General features: G+C 50.3%; 1 non-coding gene across 1 annotated transcript; it reads right to left on the minus strand.

The window, feature by feature from the left end:
• Nucleotides 1-200: 200 nt before the first annotated feature.
• Nucleotides 201-346, minus strand: LOC127490033 (U4 spliceosomal RNA). The gene has a single exon (XR_007917881.2). It is a non-coding gene; the product is annotated as a U4 spliceosomal RNA (small nuclear RNA).
• Between the last annotated feature and the right edge of the window lie 8,537 nt (nt 347-8,883).

Below are 8,883 nucleotides of genomic sequence, written 5' to 3' on the forward strand. Positions count from 1 at the left end.
TGCCCCACCTGCCATCGCCACCCTGGGGAGCTCAGACCCTCATCTAGGGTGTCTCCAGGTGGCACAGTTAAAGGCACCCTCTGGTTTGAAATCCAATAGCCCCTGAATCAATGCTCCCATTTATCCACAGTGAAGCAATTGATCTTTTTAGAGAGGGACTTAATAAAAGAAAAAAGTCCTGTGACCCTGCTCTTCAAAGTCTGGGCCATCAGTCTGTAAAAGTGTGGCACCTTAAATCAAATGTGTTTCAAGTCATCATGGCAGGGTATTGGGAAAAGTTTTCAATTAGCAATAATCATGCCTTGGATAAACCTCATTGGCTACGATCCTGCCACTGCACAAAGCTAAAACCAAATGTGTTGGGGCCAACGTGGTGGTGTAGTGGGTAAAGCCACCACCAGCAATGCCAGCATCCCATATGGGCTTCTGCCCTTCAAATACATAAAATAAACCTTCTAAAAATGTGTGACGTGTGTGTGTACAGCTTTGGTTTCCAGATGAAGAGGCTGCTGTTTTACAAGATGATTAACGATGACGACCCAGGAGCGAGCATTGGTCTGGCAGTTAGGATGCCGAGTGCCCCGAGTCTGCGTCCCCTCGCTGGCTCCTGTCTCCAGCCTCCTGCTAATGGGCACCCTGGGAGGCAGCAGGTGACGGCTTGAGTAACTGGGTCCCTGCCACTCAAAATAAATTCTGAAGTTTATCTCGAAATGTATTTGTTGACATTTCTTTGAGAGGCAGACAGAGGAGACACGGTCAGAGGTCTCCTGTGTGCAGTTCACTGTCCGAATGCCAGCAGCAGCCCGGCTGGGGCAAGCTGAAGGCAGGAGCCAGGAACTCAGTCCAGGTCTCCCAGAGACCCAGCCGCCTGGCCATCTCCCACTGCCTCCCACGCACTGGCAGGGAGCTGGTCTGAAGTGGAGGCAGGACCCAGACAGTCACCCTGATAGGGTAGGCAGGCGTTCCAAGTGCATCTTAATTGCTGTGACAAATGCCGCTCCTACATTTAAGAACATATTAAGTGCCAACACAGTATCGCAGACGGCTGGGTGGGCGCCGCCCTGGGGGCTCAGCTCAGACTCACATACATGTTTGGCAGTGCCAGCGGATACGACAGCTCACTGCGGCTCCCGCGACAATGGCAGTGAGACTCCTGTTCTCACGCTTACAGAACGGGTACGGGGCAGAGTGGCTCTGAAATGCCCATTTCCTCGCTCCACTGGAGTCTTTGTTAAAAGCTCTATGGGCTGAGAACCTGAACTCTCAAGCTGTCTGCAGGGTTCTGGATTACACGGTCCGTGGCTTGCACGTCGAGAAGGTCTGTTCGGTGAGTGCCACCAAGGTCCCACGTGTGAGAAATGACGCATTGTCTGTCCCGGTGCTATGCGTTCTTGGCACGGCTACACCTTCTCCTTGAACGCTACTCCAACACCACACGAGGAGAGCCCAGCTTCCGATGAAGTGTCCTTCACAGCTCTGGCCAACGAGCGGTCTCCCCAGTCGCCCTCTTTGTTAAACTCAGAAACAGCAGCTCTGGGAGGCATGCAATTCTTTTATTTAAGGCTTCAGGAAATTTCTGCTGTCAAAATGTTTTGAAAATCAAAAACTGCTACCTGAGCTCTCAATAGTATTATTGTACTTTTGGATTTCCCAGCAATAAGAATGAGACTTTTTGTTTCCATCACGTATAGTCAGTGCAGCTAATAAAAAGTATTTTTTTGTAAAAGGGTCTTTATTTTCCCAAAGGGGAAAAAAAAATTAGTCAAGACCTACTCAGTGTGGCATTGAAAAATAAAACAAAAGAACAATATCCCTTACTGTTTGTGTTTAATATTAATTGCTTTTTAACCTTTGATACTGCTGCTGATTAAATTTTTATTTTCTTTTTCACGGCTTGTCTTCAGCAGCTCCTACAAATCTTTGCTCCTCAGCCTCATGAAATTGAATCCCATATTAAACAGTTTTGTTTTTCCCCAAGTGGCTTCAAGATTACCTTCGCTGCCTTGGGTTACAAGAATTCCAGCTGCTATAGGTAATATCTGAGTTCGAAGTGTGCCTGTATTTGCATACACAACGCGAACACACAACAGAAGCAGTGCCAGTTTGGCTGTCATGGCGGACTTCAGCGCAAGGTGCACCACGCAGACCGTGTGGTCCTGCGGGGTCATGATGGAGCTGGGAAATCGCTGTCACCTGAAGATTCTGTATCCAGCCGCAGTCCCGGCACAACCCCCTGCTGGGGCATCGGTGGCGCTGGAGGAGGATCGGAGCTACCTACTGCACGGCCAGCCCTGCAACGGTGCAGCAGTGCCCGATACTGGATCGTGATACTAGACGGCCACACCATTGGTTTATGGAACTGCCGTACTCTACTGAAAGTCGTGGTGGCGGCGTGGACACCTGCTACTTATAAAGAGTTGACTGTGAAGAGCCTGCAGGTGGCCCTGCAGCCTCGTCCATCTCATGGTCACTGCGTCTCCCGATCGCACCAAGAGGCCAGGTTGAAGGGCTAGCCTGCGCCCTTAGGGTTGTCTGTCGGTGCAGTCTGGGGTGTTTGCACAGCCAGGAAAGCACAGTCCTCGGCCTGTTTCCCCAACCCTGAGCGATGCGTGAAGTGTTTTCCCATTTCAGCTCTCTTTGCAAGAGATGATCTAAGGCAAATCTCTTAGGCAATGGGAACCTCGGGTTTCATCATAAGGAGGGTGCACCTTCAAGGGAAGAAGAGCTAGAGGGCGAAACAGATCTTTCCATTTCTCTGCTTTGAGGGCCCTTCTGGCAAGATGTGGCTTGTGGAGGGAGAACCACTTCTCCCCACCCCAGACCTTCCTCACTGTCACCGGGGCAGGACACCAGTGCGGAGCTACAGTGGCTCACGTAGGACTGAAACAACAGGACTAAGTGGTGGAGGTGGCAGGACCCTAGCCCCCTGGCATCAATGGGCCCTGGAAGAGTCCTACTGGTCCTACCCTACTAGTGCCCAGCAAGAGGCTGGGAGAGACCACCACCCATGCGGAACAGCGAGCAGGGAGGCACCACCCATGCGGAACAGCGAGCAGGGCGGCAGCACACGGAACAAGTTGCAGGAGCACTTGTGGGTTCTGCTCTCAGACGTCGTAGTCACCTGGAGCTGGGGGCGGGGGAGGGCATGCAGGAGCAGGTGCAGCAGAGGCAGCGCCTGCTCTTCAGGCGAACGCCAATCGTAGCTTCCTTCAGAGATGAAACAGGACACTCATCGCTTGAGGTCTTAGACCCAGAATTGCAACACAATACATGAGCTGACTGGAGATAGATGGGTGTTGCCTTGTAGATGAGGATCCTAGAATCGGTTTTCCAAATCACAGTTTGAAACACAGTCCCGTATGCAAAAACAAAGCAATTGTGTGCATATTGCTACACACCTATTAGGATGACCCACATTAAAGCGTGATGGTGCCAAATGTAGGCGAAGATGTGGAGCAACCGGAACTCCTGTGCCCTGCCAGAGGGAATGTAGAATGGCACAACCACTTTGGAAAACAATTTATCAAATAGTTTTTAAAAAAAAAAAAAAACCTAATTAGATACCTACTCACTTCTGACCAGTCACTTCCCCAGAGAAATGAAATCACATGTCCAAACAAGGACTTGCACGCAAATGCAAAACAAATCCAAACACAACCCTCAGGCCCATCCCCAGCTGGATGGATAAACAAGTCACGGAACACAATGAAGTATACTCAGCAATAAAAGGAAGTGAACTTCTGATACACACAGCACTGTGGATCGAGGCAAAGTAATTATGCTGGGTAAAAGAAGCCAGATGCCCCAACATTACACATGGGGTCCCACTTATATAAAATTCTGGGGGGCCAGAGCTGTGGCATAGTAGGCTGAGCTTACAAATGCGGCGCTGGCATCCCATATGGGCACCGGTTCACATCCCAGCTGCTCCACTTCTGATCCAGCTCTGCTATGGCCTGGGAAAGCAGTAGAAGATGGCCCAAGTCCTTGGGCCCCTGCACCCACATGGGAGACCCAGAAGAAGCTCCTGGCTCCTGACTCCTGGCTTCAGATCAGCCCAGCTCTGGCTGTTGCAGCAATCTGGGGAGTGAACCAGAGGATAAAAGACCTTTCTTTCTGTCACCCCCTCTCTGTGTCTGTAATTTTACCTCTCGAATAAATAAAAATCTTTTTAGAAAATTCTGGAAATGAGGACTCTTGAGAGTGGTGAATGTGTTCCTTGTCATGATTACTGGCTGGATGCATCCATAGGTCGACAGTTCTGAAATTGCACACATCAAATATGTGCAGTTTTTAACTGTATGTGGACCACACCTCAGTGGAACTGCAGAAGACAGAGGCCCTGGCGCTAGAAGACCCGTACCTCTGGCGGGTCATTTTCCAGTTTCCTGAGAGGGTTTGGGTCTCCCGAAACACTTGTGCGTTTATCAGAGATTCCTGGAGACATTCGCACTCTCTTTCCTTCCACCCGGATGAGCGGATTTATGCCGCTGGCTTCTCTCCTGGCTGTGTTTCGTGACCCCAGTCGCGGGTTAGAGTCTCGTGAGAAAGCTTCCAGACACAGCTCCTAGCACTCAGGGGAGCTGGGCCAGCCTGCCTCTGTGAAGGCACAAGACCCATTTCCAAATCCAGGGCCAGAAAACACTGCAGGGAAAATCAGGACCTATCAAATCTACATTTGCCGTAGAGCTAGCTGTTCAGGCAAGTCTGGAATATCAACTAATAATTCCCAGGAACCTCGTCCTATACCACACTCAGCACTGCGGGCACCACCAGGAGCTCGGGGGAAATGCAAGAGGAGCCGCTGGTCACAGGGCCCTTTGGGATCTGGGCACCTGTGCGTGCGTCCATGCCTCACACCAGGCGCAGAGAGCTGGGGCAGGAAGCCGAGAGAACGCTGGCTGATTGCTCCGGCTGCTCTGATCCTAGCCACACCGAGGGACGCCCAGTGACACTGTCCTTTGGACCCCACTCAGGGAGAACAAATGGCAGGTACCCCAGCCTAGAAAACATGTCACTGGTAACATGACAAACACGGGGGTTCAGAAATCACGTGACTGGTACATCACTGCTGATGACTATAAAACCCTCGTGTCTCCAAATGAAAGCTCTTGCCTCTTGCTACCTCCTTCCACATGTTTCCAAGAAGCCTTGAAGCAGGACCGCATATCAGATGGGGAAAAAAAAAAAAAAAAACACAAAAAATGGGGCAGTCTGTAGAGAGGAAGCGGATCCAGTTCCATGGCATCGTTTGCGCACGTGTGGACGCACCTGCCAAGGGGGAAATTAAGAGGAAGGGCTCATCCGCTCGGTTCAACTGCCTCTGCCTTCCCTGGGGCTGGAACTGCTGAAGTTGTGTTTTGAAAGCAGACATGTTGCGGTTCTGTGGGAGTCTGTCCCACTTCCTTGGAGATGCACGCATTCTTCATCATTAGGAGAGGAATGGCATGACACAGGCAGTCTGCAGTAGCAGCTACAAAACCCCAAGCATACATAAAGATAAAGCAAAAAAAAAAAAAAAAAGATAAAGCAAACGTCATCAGATGTTAAATGGTATGTTAGCACTCACGTTCACCTCTTTAAAATCTCCCTTAGCGCTGAAAAACTTCCAAGTGAAGTTGAGAGGAAGCAGAGATAATTCTGTCGTGGTCTGTTTTGCCTTTCACACTAACAGTGTGCAGCTCGCCCAGTGCGGTAGCACGCTCGGTTTACTCCCCAGAGGAAAGACCTGCTGGGCTGCCACGATGACCCGACACAAAGTCTGTGTGCACATCCTGAGTAAGTACCCAGCAAAAAGTCAGAAGCAACCCACAGGGATGAGCAGGAAAGCCAGGCTTCTGTTTATGATGAAAACCATAATCCCCAAGGGTGCTGCCCAGCAGTGGATCAGGGACTTCCACAACGCCTCCCTGTCTTGGTGGCAGCGTTGGTGGCAGGACGTTGAAACAGGTAGGACAAACCCTGACCTTGTACAACCTGAGTCTTCAGGAAAGATTGCAAGATCGGAGACAGGCGATGTGACAACGTGTCCTGGTTTTGCCACCAGCATGATAAACAGTCCCGGGTGAGTCAGATGGTATTTGGAGCCCTAACTTCCCCATCTTTCTAAGGATAAGAAAACAAATGCTACCCATCCAAGAGGGTTTTATAAAGTTAAGGAAACATAAAAAGTAGGTACAAGTTGAGCATCCCTAGCCCAAAATCTGAAACACTCTAAATCTGTAACTTTTTCCCCACCAACATCATGGCTTCAAGTGGAAGATTCTGCACCAGGCCTCATAGGGCGGTCACAGTCAAAGGCAAGTGTGCCAAATACAGAGGATATGATTACCTTCAGGCGACATACACCTTAGGGTATGCATGGAACGTAAGTGAATTTTGCGTTTTGACTTGGGCTCCACCCCAAGATATCTCATTGTATATATGCAAATATTTCAAAATTCAAAAAGTTGTGAAATCCTCCTACTTCTGGTCCCAAGTATTTCATACAAAGGATATCCAACCTGTAATTAAAAATGGCCTGCAAGATATAACGTGCCAAACAAATGTGGGACATAAATGTCAGTCTTCGTGATGAGCCATAAAGGACACCTGTTTACATGGAGCAATTTGCTGAGTCAGATTAACATCCATGTGTTAACTGGAAATAGTGCTGGTAGATCTTAGTAGTTTTCTTCCTGAAAATATATCCCAAATTGTTTCACCTAATGGAAAGAATAATTAAGTGTCTTAACATATGCTCCCTAACTCGAAATCTCCCACATCTTAATTCATGAGTTAATTTCTAAGAAAAGTTCCTGTTTTTTGTTGTTGTTGTTTTGTTTTGTTTTTGTTTTGTTTTGTTTTTTTGACAGGCAGAGTTAGTGACACAGAGAGAAAGGTCTTCCTTTTTTTTTTTTTTCTGTTGGTTCATCCCCCAAGTGGCTGCTACGGCCAGCATGCTGCACCGATCCGAAGCCAGGAGCCAGGTGCCTCCTCCCAACCTCCCATGCGGGTGCAGGGCCCAAGGACTTGGGCCATCCTCCACTGCACTCCCGGGCCACAGCAGAGAGCTGGCCTGGAAGAGGGGCAACCGGGACAGAATCCAGCGCCCCAAATGGGACTAGAACCTGGGGTGCTGATGCCGCAGGCAGAGATTAGCCAAGTGAGCTATGGTGCTGGCCAGTTCCTGCTTTTATTTAAATACAACTATTTCGGGTGCCGGTGCTGTGGCACAGTGTCAGGATCGCATGGGACTCCGTTCCAAGTCCCAGCTTCTCCACTTCTGATTCAGTGCCTTGCTATGGCCTGGGAAAGCAGTGCAAGATGGCCCAAGTGCTTGGGCCCCTGCAGCCACATGGGAGACCCGGATGAAACTCCTGGCTCCTGGCTTTGGCCTGGCCCAGCCCCAGCCGTTGTGGCCATCTAGGGAGTGAACCCGTGGATGGAACACTGTCGCTCCCCCTCTTCGTGGGGGAACGACACAGGACCCCGCGCTGTTCTTTTGTCTGCTCGGCCCTCCCCGGGTTTGCTGCTGGTTCTTCCCGGGTTGGCTGCTGTCCCTTCCACCTCCGTGGAAGGGCGGTTCCCCCTGGCCACTTTCCCCACTTCCGCAGGGGAGTGGCACACCGCCGGCCGGCTCTCTCGGGGGCTGCACAGGTGTTCCTTCAAATAGATGTTCCCCTGAGATGTTCCTGGTGCATGCTGTCTCTCTCCTCCTTTATAGTCCTCCTCCGCCAATCCCAACTCGGCTGCCCACACGCCGAGTACGCTGCTCTCCTCCAATCAGGAGCAGGATCAGCTCCTGGAGGTCATCACTCAAGTTGGCAAGAGGCAGCTGTGTAGAAGCTGTTACTCCCTTCTCAGCGCCATATTGTGGGAGAGCAGATGCATAGAATAAGTCTTAATTCCAGTAACTTAGTCTAGTCCGAGTTGCTCCCCACAGAACACCTCTCTCTTTCTTTCTCACTCTCCTTGCTCTCTGTAACTCCGACTTGGAAATGAATAAATAAATCTTTTAAAAAGAAGGAGAAGAAATATTTCTTTCTGCTTGTAACATCCACTGAGTGAAAATCAGTTTAGAAGTGCCGCTTGTGTTCAAGGGCGTAGTGTTTTCAAATGCTAACACAGGGGCCAGTGTTGTGGCACAGCGAGTTAAGCCACGGCCTGCAACAACCAGCAGCCCACATCAGAGTACAGGTTCAAGTCCAAGCTACTCCACTTCCCATCCAGCTCCCTGCCAAATCAAGCTCCATGTGCTGGAGTCCCTGCCACCCATGTGGGAGACCAGGATGGAGCTCCTGACTCCTGGCTTCAGCCTGACCCAACCTCTGATATGGCAGCCATTTGGGGAGGGAGCCAGAATAGCAAAGCCCCACGCCCCATTCCTCTCTCTCCCTCTCACTCACTGTGTCACTCTGCCTTCTGCATAAATAAATAAATCTTTTTAAAAAAATGCTACAGCAACTGGGTCCCCGTGGGGAGGTGCATCGTGTGGGCCACGCACCTTTAATTTGTGCTATCCATGACTCATCTCTCCCTCCCCACACCGCACATCCAATCAGACCCTTTTGGGGGCTATGGTGTGGTGTGCAAAGCAATGGAATTGGGGTCCAGCTGGTGTTCTGTCACCAACTCCTGCGACCTGAGAAGAGTGACGTCCCCTTGCTCATGCCTCACTGGCGAAACAAGCAGTTTAGACAGATGATTTTCCTGGCAAAAATCATATTAATGTTTCATGTTAGCGCCTTGCCTTTTGAGTTCTAAAATGTTTCCACGGTTCCAGACCGCACAGCGAGCACAAACTACGGAGCCGTAGATACCAGTTGAATAAACATCTGCAGACTGGCGTAGCAGATGTCTGGCCTGGGAGGCGCCGTGAGCTTGCTCCTTGAGGAGCGTCTT

Source organism: Oryctolagus cuniculus, chromosome 5 (assembly GCF_964237555.1).
Source record: "Oryctolagus cuniculus chromosome 5, mOryCun1.1, whole genome shotgun sequence".
NCBI classification, from domain to species: domain Eukaryota; kingdom Metazoa; phylum Chordata; class Mammalia; order Lagomorpha; family Leporidae; genus Oryctolagus; species Oryctolagus cuniculus.